General features: G+C 33.6%; 1 protein-coding gene across 1 annotated transcript in view; it reads right to left on the reverse strand.

Annotated features, from left to right (window-relative positions):
• Positions 1 to 15,052, reverse strand: part of LOC308284040 (histone H1-like) — a gene marked incomplete at both ends in the record, with an annotated part of 409,737 nt that overhangs the window by 48,580 nt on the left and 346,105 nt on the right. The gene's annotated exons all lie outside the window — the stretch shown is intronic.

Here is a 15,052-nt window from a genome sequence, read left to right on the forward strand (position 1 = left end):
CACACACACACGCACGCTCACACACACACACACACACACACACACACACACACACACACACACACACACACACACACACACACACACACACACACACACACACACACACACAATTCAATTCAAATGAGCTTTCATTGGCCTCACCTTGATCGGTTTGGTCAAGACACTGTTAGAGACAGTGGGCCCAATTCATCAATCTGGTCGTAAATATAGTGTAAATAAAGTGACTAAATCTGGCTTATATTTCTGTCTTACCTTCAAAATCCCTGACAAAAAACATTGCTGAATCTGACCCCTAACTTGGGAATTGTCCTAAATGCCGGTAAGATCAAAATATGAGCCGTAAAGTGCTTGATGAATCGGGCCCAGTAAGTCTACATCTGGTGTTCCATATGTGTACACCCTCTGTCTGGGCTATATTTCTTTCGGATTCTCTCAAGGTTAAATGTTTTTTTATTGTCTCATATCATGGATAGTCATGGTCACTTGGGGAAAAAAAACTCTCACTTGGATTGTCATGAATGATTCAGAGCTTTGTACAAAAGTGTCTCATGCAGGACAATGAATTAGTGTCCCAGCAGGGAGTTGTCATTGTCTCACTGCTCAGCTGCTGGTTTTGGTTGTGAAGATGCATGTGTAGAATTAGATTAGATCAGAAGTATTTGAAAAGTGATACAGTAACATATTGGAAAACATTTAAAATCATATAACAAAACAACGTGCCTCATGACTTAGGCCTACGTAATATAATAATATAATTATAATTATAATAATATAATGTTCATGCCTTTCTCTTTGCAAGGCATAAATAGTTCATAATATGCATAAATTGGTATCCAGCGACATCTAGTGACCATTTGTAGCAACGGCAGCAAACTGACTGAATGAAGGTAATGCAAAGTGCTGTACAGCATATATTAACCAGTAATAAATAGACATCAATGCAGCAAAATCAACACATTATGAATGGACAACGTTTTTAGGGTAGGGTAAAGTAGGACTGATATTGTGCAACAGTGTTACGGCCCGGCCTAGGGGAGCCTAAGCCGCAAAAAAAAAAGTTACCTGGTTACTGATCTCAAGATAGAATATCTACCAAGCATCTTCAAGTACACTGAAACAATGGATGAGGTGATTTGCAAACTACAATATCCATTCTCCAGGTCTTTCCCATAGGTCTTTGTCCAGTCCAGTGAACTTCTGGTCATTATTGTGCTGGAAAAAGTGTCGCGCTAAGAGCGCCTGCTAATTGTAAATTGTGAATCTTTGCCCCAGTCTCAAGTGAATATCAAATTTGAATCTCCATTCTTAACCCCCCACCCCACCCCCACCCCACCCCACCCCACCAGCTGAAGGTAACATTGTGGATGACTTAATTGTAATGTTTTCTGTGTACGGCATAGAGTTTACTGTACAGAATAGGAGCTGTTTTATGATATAACCTTCAGCCATTTCAATGGCAGCAGTGTCAGCAGTCATTTGATCACCATAATCACAGTCCACTTTGGTTTTAGAGTTAAACATGGAGGGCAAATGTTATATAATGAGTAAATCTAGAGTCAAATCACCCCCTCCCACAAAAGAAATGTGGTCCAGCGACCAGCGGGTTGCCAAACACACAAACCAACCATTATAGACAACTGGCCAGGCCTCCACAAAGCCATGCCAAGTGACTCACTCCATGGCAGTTACAGTGGCAAACTGGATGTGAGGAAGGGACCAATCTGCCGGAGGCACTATGTAGAAAGCAATGTTTCCCAAACATTTTAGCTCAAGACCAAAAAGATACATTTGGTGTCTTTCCGGGACCTAAACATGGGGTTTAAGTGGTTCATTCAGAATGCATTTTAATGTCGGACAAAGAAACACACCTATTCATAGATAATACCATGGTCTGTATTGTGACCAACTGCTGTAGAGTTCATAGGGATGTGTGACATTAATTGCATGGCCTTTTCTGCATTATAGCCTGTAGCAACATATTAGGTAGGATTAAAAGGCTAATGTATAATGTCTATCAAGTAGGCTACGGCAAGATACTGTAAATACATTGAGTAATAACCATTATCGTGAATGTTCTGTTGAGCTCATTTGCCTTCACAAGACAGTGGTTTCAAATGATTCATTTGTATACATATGGCAACAAGTGAAGGCCCCTTTGTACACTGCCATGTTAATTTACATTTGTTAGCATTAATGCAAAACATTCAGTATCACTCAACTAGACTTGTTTTAAAATATAAGCTTTGTAATGTTGGAACTTTTGAGCAAGACTTTAGCACTTATAGAATCATGCAACGTGGCATTTTAAGCTCATGGATCGTGGATACAAATGCCTTGTGAGACACCATATCACTACAGGTGGTGAACTGTTTGACTTAAGCCTAATTTATACTTCATTGTATGACCATGTCACTTGCTGAAAAGACCTGGTTTTCCAACTAAAAACACAACTGGTTAAATAATATTCATGTTGCAGTAGCAGATCTACTATGAAGACATTTATTAAAGCCTCTTAGTTTGCGTATGATTGGGGTAATGAGACCAAGTTGTAGTCAGTATAAAGAATAGCTTTTATGAATAAAGTTTCATCGGCTGTAAAAAAAAAAAAAAAAAAAAAAAACATATCCAAAAAAGTTAGATATCATTGCTGTCGGGTAAAAAACGCACATCTGCTCCCCGTAAATTAATGTCCTTTCATCATACAAGAATCGCACACAGATGTAGTGAAAATAGCAGAACCACAAGCTCACAAAGTGTTGACACATTGAGAGCTTGTGTATTGCCTATTTTCTCTGTTCATAAAAAAATAACCATTTTGGACATACAAGGTTTCACACCCAACAGAAATCATGTTAAAAAACATTGCCACAAGACCACATCTGACACAATAGCTTTATTTTTAACTAGACTATTGTGTGTGGCATACAAATAAAAATAAATCACCATCGTGGTACAAAACTAAAGCAGCATGAAATTTAACAAAAGAAAATAAAGGGATTCCAGCAGACTTTAAGTCTTGATGTCCTTCCAAATCCTGTAAAAAACAAACATGTTAAACAAGTTGGTGGTTGCTTGCAAAGAATAATTCTCCAGATTGTGCAGAAACCCAAAGAGCCGTTAACTGTTAGCTGCTTGCAGCTATCTAGTCTGTAGCTTTTCCTCGCCATTCCTTAGAACACGCGATCAAATTCAGTCTGGCTTGTGGTGGCTGGGTTTCTGTTCTGATTGGGCTGCTGCTGGGGCATGTGGCCCCTCCGTCTAGGCGGGGCCAAGTATTCAAACATGGAGGTGTTGTGGGTGGAAAGCATGTTCTTCAAGTCAGACGGCATGGGGTCAGACCAGAAGAAGTCGTGGTTGAGTGCATCGTCACTGTCTGTCCGCTGGGCTGGATCTAGAACCAGGAGTTTGTCTATTAGATCCAGAGCATATGGGTCCTTGACGTAGGCTTTGAGACGATCTTTGACTTTCCTCTTCTGCCCCTTGGGTAGTTCCATTTTCTGGTACAGCTCATATTTCTTGTCCACCCCAGGCCACACCTAAACAGAAATAGTTGAATAAATAAAGATACAGCAGGATTACAAAAAGGTACATTATGAATCAAAATAGAGTATAATACTAGAATAAACTAAAGTAGTATTATATTCTTTTTTATTTTACTACATTCTAATTTGAAGCAGAGTCCTGCAACGGGCCAGGTGATCCACATTTGACGGGTTAAACGGGCAGAAAATATACTTTTTATAAGTTTGCAGGTACGGGGATGGCCAGTACAGGACTTAACATTTAATTGTGAAAATCAGCACTGTTTCTGCCCAAACAACGTCAATCACCTCACACAGTAGCACACACAGTGAGCAGCAGCCTTCTGCTGGCAGGACACACACAAACACACAACCACAGCATGCATATAAACAAAGTAACAAAGATGTTCTTCACTGCTGCATGAATTGCGTTAGTCCATGTTCTCATCATAGCAAGGGTGGTTTAAAGGGATATATCTAAAAGAACGCTGTCAGCCGACCTGGCGTTTATGTAAATATATTGTGTCGCCAACACTGAGGACGTTGTGCGGCAACGATCGAGTGTGATGCCATTTGGAAATCATGGGTAGCATGCAGGCCATGGTTCTGTTTTTTTTTTTGACAGGCGGGGAGGGTCTGGTTTAGACAGTTATATAATCATGGGTAGCGGGTCGGTCCGCGGATCTGATTAATGAAGTGCAGGGTGGGCGCGGTTTGTCGAAATTGGACCAGTGCAGGACTCTGATTTGAAGCGGGGAAATTGGACTGCGGTCACGCCATCTACTCTTCAGGAAAAGCTGGTCGCGCTATCCTCACTTCAAAATATGTTGCGCTTCTACACGGCTGTTTACGGTTTGACAAGGGGATGGTGCGTTCAAGGCGAGCTGGTAAATTAGAATTTCTAGACTTTCGAGACCAAGGGTGTATAAAATATGGAACTACATACTATTCAATCAACAGATGCTTTAAATTAGACCCCCCCCCCCCCCCCCACGTAGTGATGTCAGTAGCTCATATACTGAATGAATATGATGCATAGTAGTGATGTCTGTAGCTCATACTGAATGAATATGATGTATAGAATAGTGATGTCTGTAGCTCATACACTGAATGAATATGATGTATAGAGTAGTGATGTCTGTAGCTCATACACTGAATGAATATGATGTATAGAGTAGTGATGTCTGTAGCTCATATACTGAATGAATATGATGTATAGAATAGTGATGTCTGTAGCTCATACACTGAATGAATATGATGTATAGAGTAGTGATGTCTGTAGCTCATATACTGAATGAATATGATGCATAGAGTAGTGATGTCTGTAGCTCATATACTGAATGAATATGATGCATAGAGTAGTGATGTCTGTAGCTCATATACTGAATGAATATGATGGCATAGAGTAGTGATGTCTGTAGCTCATATACTGAATGAATATGATGTATAGTGATGTCTGTAGCTCATATACTGAATGAATATGATGTATAGTGATGTCTGTAGCTCATATACTGAATTAATATGATGTATAGTGATGTCTGTAGCTCATATACTGAATGAATATGATGTATATAGTAGTGATGTCTGTAGCTCATATACTGAATGAATATGATGTATAGAGTAGTGATGTCTGTAGCTCATATACTGAATGAATATGATGTATAGAGTAGTGATGTCTGTAGCTCATATACTGAATGAATATGATGTAGTGATGTCTGTAGCTCATATACTGAATGAATATGATGCATAGAGTAGTGATGTCTGTAGCTCATATACTGAATGAATATGATGCATAGAGTAGTGATGTCTGTAGCTCATATACTGAATGAATATGATGTAGTGATGTCTGTAGCTCATATACTGAATGAATATGATGCATATAGTAGTGATGTCTGTAGCTCATATACTGAATGAATATGATGCATAGAGTAGTGATGTCTGAAGCTCATATACTGAATGAATATGATGCAAAGAGTAGTGATGTCTGTAGCTCATATACTGAATGAATATGATGCAAAGAGTAGTGATGTCTGTAGCTCATATACTGAAAGAATATGATGCATAGAGTAGTGATGTCTGTAGCTCATATACTGAATGAATATGATGTAGTGATGTCTGTAGCTCATATACTGAATGAATATGATGTATAGTGATGTCTGTAGCTCATATACTGAATGAATATGATGTATAGTGATGTCTGTAGCTCATATACTGAATGAATATGATGTATAGAGTAGTGATGTATGTAGCTCATATACTGAATGAATATGATGTATAGAGTAGTGATGTCTGTAGCTCATATACTGAATGAATATGATGTATAGAGTAGTGATGTCTGTAGCTCATATACTGAATGAATATGATGCATAGAGTAGTGATGTCTGTAGCTCATCTACTGAATGAATATGATGTATAGTGATGTCTGTAGCTCATATACTGAATGAATATGATGTATAGTGATGTCTGTAGCTCATATACTGAATGAATATAATGTATAGAGTACTGATGTTGTCTGTAGCTCATATACTGAATGAATATGATGTATAGTGATGTCTGTAGCTCATATACTGAATGAATATGATGTACAGAGTACTGATGTCTGTAGCTCATATACAGAATGAATATGATGTATAGTGATGTCTGTAGCTCATATATCTTGAGTGGGACTTGGAATCACAATGTCTGGCTTTTGTGGGGCCTTCGCAGCTCCACTCGCATCCGACCAAGGGGCCTCCGCCTCGGACTACAGAGTGGCAGACCCTTCACCCGGGGACCACCTCCAGGGACCCCTGGCGATATACCAGCGCCCCTGGGGATATAGAGACTGAGAACCGGGTGGCGAGGGGCCGACGCCGCTCCTTCTCGCATCCGACCGAGGTGCCTCGGCCGAGGGACGAACCGGGGACCCCCTGGAGCTCCGGGGACCCCCTCGCGCCGCGCCGATTTTTGGACCTCCAATGTTAACTATGATCGGACACATTTTTTTTGAGAAATTCGGGACTTTGACTTCGTAGACCCCCTCGCTATACAGCTAAAAGTATAAAATCTGATAAAAATTAAGAAGATTTGTTACCATAAAACAACTATGTCACCTTGTTCATGATGTTCCTAAGTACCTCTAAAAAATATTCCCAACCTGTTTTACTGTGCCAATAATTTATAATAAATTCTACAAATATTACCATAAACCTTCGCTATACAGCTAAAAGTATAAAATCTGATAAAAATTAAGAAGATTTGTTACCATAAAACAACTATGTCACCTTGTTCATGATGTTTCTAAGTACCTCTAAAAATGTTCCCAACCTGTTTTACTGTGCCAATAATTTATAATAAATTCTACAAATATTACCATAAACCTTCGCTATACAGCTAAAAGTATAAAATCTGATAAAAATTAAGAAGATTTGTTACCATAAAATAACTGTCACCTTGTTCATGATGTTCCTAAGTACCTCTAAAAAATATTCCCAAACTGTTTTACTGTGCCAATAATTTATAATAAATTCGACAAATATTACCATAATCCATTCGCTATAGAGCAAAAAGTATAAAATCAGATAAAAATCAAAAAGATTTGTTACCATAAACCAACTCTGTCACTTTGTTCATGATGTTCCTAAGTACCTCTAAAAAATATTCCCAACCTTTTTTACTGTGCCAATAATTTATAATAAATTCGACAAATATTACCATAATCCATCCGCTATAGAGCAAAAAGTATAAAATCAGATAAAAATCAAAAAGATTTGTTACCATAAAACAACTATGTCACCTTGTTCATGATGTTCCTAAGTACCTCTAAAAAATATTCCCAAAGTGTTTTACTGTGCCAATAATTTATAATAAATTCGACAAATATTACCATAAACCTTCGCTATACAGCTAAAAGTATAAAATCTGATAAAAATCAAAAAGATTTGTTACCATAAAACAACTATGTCACCTTGTTCATGATGTTCCTAAGTACCTCTAAAAAATATTCCCAACCTTTTTTACTGTGCCAATAATTTATACTAAATTCGACAAATATTACCATAATCCATCCGCTATAGAGCAAAAAGTATAAAATCTGATAAAAATCAAAAAGATTTGTTACCATAAAACAACTATGTCACCTTGTTCATGATGTTCCTAAGTACCTCTAAAAAATATTCCCAACCTTTTTTACTGTGCCAATAATTTATAATAAATTCGACAAATATTACCATAATCCATCCGCTATAGAGCAAAAAGTATAAAATCAGATAAAAATCAAAAAGATTTGTTACCATAAAACAACTCTGTCACCTTGTTCATGATGTTCCTAAGTACCTCTAAAAAATATTCCCAAACTTTTTTACTGTGCCAATAATTTATAATAAATTCGACAAATGTTACCATAATCCATCCGCTATAGAGCTAAAAGTATAAAATCAGATAAAAATCAAAAGGATTTGTTACCATAAACCAACTCTGTCACCTTGTTCATGATGTTCCTGAGTACCTCTAAAAAATATTCCCAAACTTTTTTACTGTGCCAATAATTTATAATAAATTCGACAAATATTACCATAATCCATCCGCTATAGAGCTAAAAGTATAAAATCAGATAAAAATCAAAAAGATTTGTTACCATAAACCAACTCTGTCACCTTGTTCATGATGTTCCTGAGTACCTCTAAAAAATATTCCCAAACTTTTTTACTGTGCCAATAATTTATAATAAATTCGACAAATATTACCATAATCCATCCGCTATAGAGCAAAAAGTATAAAATCAGATAAAAATCAAAAAGATTTGTTACCATAAACCAACTCTGTCACCTTGTTCATGATGTTCCTAAGTACCTCTAAAAAATATTCCCAAACTTTTTTACTGTGCCAATAATTTATAATAAATTCGACAAATATTACCATAATCCATCCGCTATAGAGCAAAAAGTATAAAATCAGATAAAAATCAAAAAGATTTGTTACCATAAACCAACTCTGTCACCTTGTTCATGATGTTCCTGAGTACCTCTAAAAAATATTCCCAAACTTTTTTACTGTGCCAATAATTTATAATAAATTCCGACAAATATTACCATAATCCATCCGCTATAGAGCAAAAAGTATAAAATCAGATAAAAATCAAAAAGATTTGTTACCATAAATCAACTCTGTCACCTTGTTCATGATGTTCCTAAGTACCTCTAAAAATATTCCTGACCTGTTTTACTGTGCCAATAATTTATAATAAATTCGACAAATATTACCATAATCCATCCGCTATAGAGCAAAAAGTATAAAATCAGATAAAAATCAAAAAGATTTGTTACCATAAACCAACTCTGTCACCTTGTTCATGATGTTCCTAAGTACCTCTAAAAAATATTCCCAAACTTTTTTACTGTGCCAATAATTTATAATAAATTCGACAAATATTACCATAATCCATCCGCTATAGAGCAAAAAGTATAAAATCAGATAAAAATCAAAAAGATTTGTTACCATAAACCAACTCAGTCACCTTGTTCATGATGTTCCTAAGTACCTCTAAAAAATATTCCCAAACTTTTTTACTGTGCCAATAATTTATAATAAATTCGACAAATATTACCATAATCCATCCGCTATAGAGCAAAAAGTATAAAATCAGATAAAAATCAAAAAGATTTGTTACCATAAACCAACTCTGTCACCTTGTTCATGATGTTCCTGAGTACCTCTAAAAAATATTCCCAAACTTTTTTACTGTGCCAATAATTTATAATAAATTCCGACAAATATTACCATAATCCATCCGCTATAGAGCAAAAAGTATAAAATCAGATAAAAATCAAAAAGATTTGTTACCATAAATCAACTCTGTCACCTTGTTCATGATGTTCCTAAGTACCTCTAAAAATATTCCTGACCTGTTTTACTGTGCCAATAATTTATAATAAATTCGACAAATATTACCATAATCCATCCGCTATAGAGCAAAAAGTATAAAATCAGATAAAAATCAAAAAGATTTGTTACCATAAACCAACTCTGTCACCTTGTTCATGATGTTCCTAAGTACCTCTAAAAAATATTCCCAAACTTTTTTACTGTGCCAATAATTTATAATAAATTCGACAAATATTACCATAATCCATCCGCTATAGAGCTAAAAGTATAAAATCAGATAAAAATCAAAAAGATTTGTTACCATAAACCAACTCTGTCACCTTGTTCATGATGTTCCTAAGTACCTCTAAAAAATATTCCCAAACTTTTTTACTGTGCCAATAATTTATAATAAATTCGACAAATATTACCATAATCCATCCGCTATAGAGCTAAAAGTATAAAATCAGATAAAAATCAAAAAGATTTGTTACCATAAACCAACTCTGTCACCTTGTTCATGATGTTCCTGAGTACCTCTAAAAAATATTCCCAAACTTTTTTACTGTGCCAATAATTTATAATAAATTCGACAAATATTACCATAATCCATCCGCTATAGAGCAAAAAGTATAAAATCAGATAAAAATCAAAAAGATTTGTTACCATAAACCAACTCTGTCACCTTGTTCATGATGTTCCTAAGTACCTCTAAAAATATTCCTGACCTGTTTTACTGTGCCAATAATTTATAATAAATTCGACAAATATTACCATAATCCATCCGCTATAGAGCAAAAAGTATAAAATCAGATAAAAATCAAAAAGATTTGTTACCATAAACCAACTCTGTCACCTTGTTCATGATGTTCCTAAGTACCTCTAAAAAATATTCCCAAACTTTTTTACTGTGCCAATAATTTATAATAAATTCGACAAATATTACCATAATCCATCCGCTATAGAGCTAAAAGTATAAAATCAGATAAAAATCAAAAAGATTTGTTACCATAAACCAACTCTGTCACCTTGTTCATGATGTTCCTACGTACCTCTAAAAAATATTCCCAAACTTTTTTACTGTGCCAATAATTTATAATAAATTCGACAAATATTACCATAATCCATCCGCTATAGAGCAAAAAGTATAAAATCAGATAAAAATCAAAAAGATTTGTTACCATAAACCAACTCTGTCACCTTGTTCATGATGTTCCTGAGTACCTCTAAAAAATATTCCCAAACTTTTTTACTGTGCCAATAATTTATAATAAATTCGACAAATATTACCATAATCCATCCGCTATAGAGCAAAAAGTATAAAATCAGATAAAAATCAAAAAGATTTGTTACCATAAACCAACTCTGTCACCTTGTTCATGATGTTCCTAAGTACCTCTAAAAATATTCCTGACCTGTTTTACTGTGCCAATAATTTATAATAAATTCGACAAATATTACCATAATCATAATTGGCACAGTAAAAAAAGTTTGGGAATATTTTTTAGAGGTACTTAGGAACATCATGAACAAGGTGACAGAGTTGGTTTATGGTAACAAATCTTTTTGATTTTTATCTGATTTTATACTTTTTGCTCTATAGCGGATGGATTATGGTAATATTTGTCGAATTTATTATAAATTATTGGCACAGTAAAACAGGTCAGGAATATTTTTAGAGGTACTTAGGAACATCATGAACAAGGTGACAGAGTTGGTTTATGGTAACAAATCTTTTTGATTTTTATCTGATTTTATACTTTTTGCTCTATAGCGGATGGATTATGGTAATATTTGTCGAATTTATTATAAATTATTGGCACAGTAAATAAGTTTGGGAATATTTTTTAGAGGTACTCAGGAACATCATGAACAAGGTGACAGAGTTGGTTTATGGTAACAAATCCTTTTGATTTTTATCTGATTTTATACTTTTTGCTCTATAGCGGATGGATTATGGTAATATTTGTCGAATTTATTATAAATTATTGGCACAGTAAAAAAGTTTGGGAATATTTTTTAGAGGTACTTAGGAACATCATGAACAAGGTGACAGAGTTGGTTTATGGTAACAAATCTTTTTGATTTTTATCTGATTTTATACTTTTTGCTCTATAGCGGATGGATTATGGTAATATTTGTCGAATTTATTATAAATTATTGGCACAGTAAAAAAGTTTGGGAATATTTTTTAGAGGTACTCAGGAACATCATGAACAAGGTGACAGAGTTGGTTTATGGTAACAAATCTTTTTGATTTTTATCTGATTTTATACTTTTTGCTCTATAGCGGATGGATTATGGTAATATTTGTCGAATTTATTATAAATTATTGGCACAGTAAAAAAGTTTGGGAATATTTTTTAGAGGTACTCAGGAACATCATGAACAAGGTGACAGAGTTGGTTTATGGTAACAAATCTTTTTGATTTTTATCTGATTTTATACTTTTTGCTCTATAGCGGATGGATTATGGTAATATTTGTCGAATTTATTATAAATTATTGGCACAGTAAAAAAGTTTGGGAATATTTTTTAGAGGTACTTAGGAACATCATGAACAAGGTGACAGAGTTGGTTTATGGTAACAAATCTTTTTGATTTTTATCTGATTTTATACTTTTAGCTCTATAGCGGATGGATTATGGTAATATTTGTCGAATTTATTATAAATTATTGGCACAGTAAAAAAGTTTGGGAATATTTTTTAGAGGTACTTAGGAACATCATGAACAAGGTGACAGAGTTGGTTTATGGTAACAAATCTTTTTGATTTTTATCTGATTTTATACTTTTTGCTCTATAGCGGATGGATTATGGTAATATTTGTCGAATTTATTATAAATTATTGGCACAGTAAAACAGGTCAGGAATATTTTTAGAGGTACTTAGGAACATCATGAACAAGGTGACAGAGTTGATTTATGGTAACAAATCTTTTTGATTTTTATCTGATTTTATACTTTTTGCTCTATAGCGGATGGATTATGGTAATATTTGTCGAATTTATTATAAATTATTGGCACAGTAAAACAGGTCAGGAATATTTTTAGAGGTACTTAGGAACATCATGAACAAGGTGACAGAGTTGATTTATGGTAACAAATCTTTTTGATTTTTATCTGATTTTATACTTTTTGCTCTATAGCGGATGGATTATGGTAATATTTGTCGAATTTATTATAAATTATTGGCACAGTAAAAAAGTTTGGGAATATTTTTTAGAGGTACTCAGGAACATCATGAACAAGGTGACAGAGTTGGTTTATGGTAACAAATCTTTTTGATTTTTATCTGATTTTATACTTTTTGCTCTATAGCGGATGGATTATGGTAATATTTGTCGAATTTATTATAAATTATTGGCACAGTAAAAAAGTTTGGGAATATTTTTTAGAGGTACTTAGGAACATCATGAACAAGGTGACAGAGTTGGTTTATGGTAACAAATCTTTTTGATTTTTATCTGATTTTATACTTTTTGCTCTATAGCGGATGGATTATGGTAATATTTGTCGAATTTATTATAAATTATTGGCACAGTAAAAAAGTTTGGGAATATTTTTTAGAGGTACTCAGGAACATCATGAACAAGGTGACAGAGTTGGTTTATGGTAACAAATCTTTTTGATTTTTATCTGATTTTATACTTTTTGCTCTATAGCGGATGGATTATGGTAATATTTGTCGAATTTATTATAAATTATTGGCACAGTAAAAAAGTTTGGGAATATTTTTTAGAGGTACTTAGGAACATCATGAACAAGGTGACAGAGTTGGTTTATGGTAACAAATCTTTTTGATTTTTATCTGATTTTATACTTTTTGCTCTATAGCGGATGGATTATGGTAATATTTGTCGAATTTATTATAAATTATTGGCACAGTAAAAAAGTTTGGGAATATTTTTTAGAGGTACTCAGGAACATCATGAACAAGGTGACAGAGTTGGTTTATGGTAACAAATCTTTTTGATTTTTATCTGATTTTATACTTTTTGCTCTATAGCGGATGGATTATGGTAATATTTGTCGAATTTATTATAAATTATTGGCACAGTAAAACAGGTCAGGAATATTTTTAGAGGTACTTAGGAACATCATGAACAAGGTGACAGAGTTGATTTATGGTAACAAATCTTTTTGATTTTTATCTGATTTTATACTTTTTGCTCTATAGCGGATGGATTATGGTAATATTTGTCGAATTTATTATAAATTATTGGCACAGTAAAAAAGTTTGGGAATATTTTTTAGAGGTACTCAGGAACATCATGAACAAGGTGACAGAGTTGGTTTATGGTAACAAATCTTTTTGATTTTTATCTGATTTTATACTTTTTGCTCTATAGCGGATGGATTATGGTAATATTTGTCGAATTTATTATAAATTATTGGCACAGTAAAAAAGTTTGGGAATATTTTTTAGAGGTACTTAGGAACATCATGAACAAGGTGACAGAGTTGGTTTATGGTAACAAATCTTTTTGATTTTTATCTGATTTTATACTTTTTGCTCTATAGCGGATGGATTATGGTAATATTTGTCGAATTTATTATAAATTATTGGCACAGTAAAAAAGTTTGGGAATATTTTTTAGAGGTACTCAAGAACATCATGAACAAGGTGACAGAGTTGGTTTATGGTAACAAATCTTTTTGATTTTTATCTGATTTTATACTTTTAGCTCTATAGCGGATGGATTATGGTAATATTTGTCGAATTTATTATAAATTATTGGCACAGTAAAAAAGTTTGGGAATATTTTTTAGAGGTACTCAGGAACATCATGAACAAGGTGACAGAGTTGGTTTATGGTAACAAATCTTTTTGATTTTTATCTGATTTTATACTTTTAGCTCTATAGCGGATGGATTATGGTAATATTTGTCGAATTTATTATAAATTATTGGCACAGTAAAAAAGTTTGGGAATATTTTTTAGAGGTACTTAGGAACATCATGAACAAGGTGACAGAGTTGTTTTATGGTAACAAATCTTTTTGATTTTTATCTGATTTTATACTTTTTGCTCTATAGCGGATGGATTATGGTAATATTTGTCGAATTTATTATAAATTATTGGCACAGTAAAAAAGGTTGGGAATATTTTTTAGAGGTACTTAGGAACATCATGAACAAGGTGACATAGTTGTTTTATGGTAACAAATCTTTTTGATTTTTATCAGATTTTATACTTTTTGCTCTATAGCGGATGGATTATGGTAATATTTGTCGAATTTATTATAAATTATTGGCACAGTAAAAAAGGTTGGGAATATTTTTTAGAGGTACTTAGGAACATCATGAACAAGGTGACATAGTTGTTTTATGGTAACAAATCTTTTTGATTTTTATCAGATTTTATACTTTTAGCTGTATAGCGAAGGTTTATGGTAATATTTGTCGAATTTATTATAAATTATTGGCACAGTAAAACACTTTGGGAATATTTTTTAGAGGTACTTAGGAACATCATGAACAAGGTGACATAGTTGTTTTATGGTAACAAATCTTTTTGATTTTTATCTGATTTTATACTTTTTGCTCTATAGCGGATGGATTATGGTAATATTTGTCGAATTTATTATAAATTATTGGCACAGTAAAAAAGGTTGGGAATATTTTTTAGAGGTACTTAGGAACATCATGAACAAAGTGACAGAGTTGGTTTATGGTAACAAATCT

Source organism: Nannobrachium achirus (genome assembly GCF_963921795.1).
Source record: "Nannobrachium achirus genome assembly, chromosome: 4".
NCBI classification, from domain to species: domain Eukaryota; kingdom Metazoa; phylum Chordata; class Actinopteri; order Myctophiformes; family Myctophidae; genus Nannobrachium; species Nannobrachium achirus.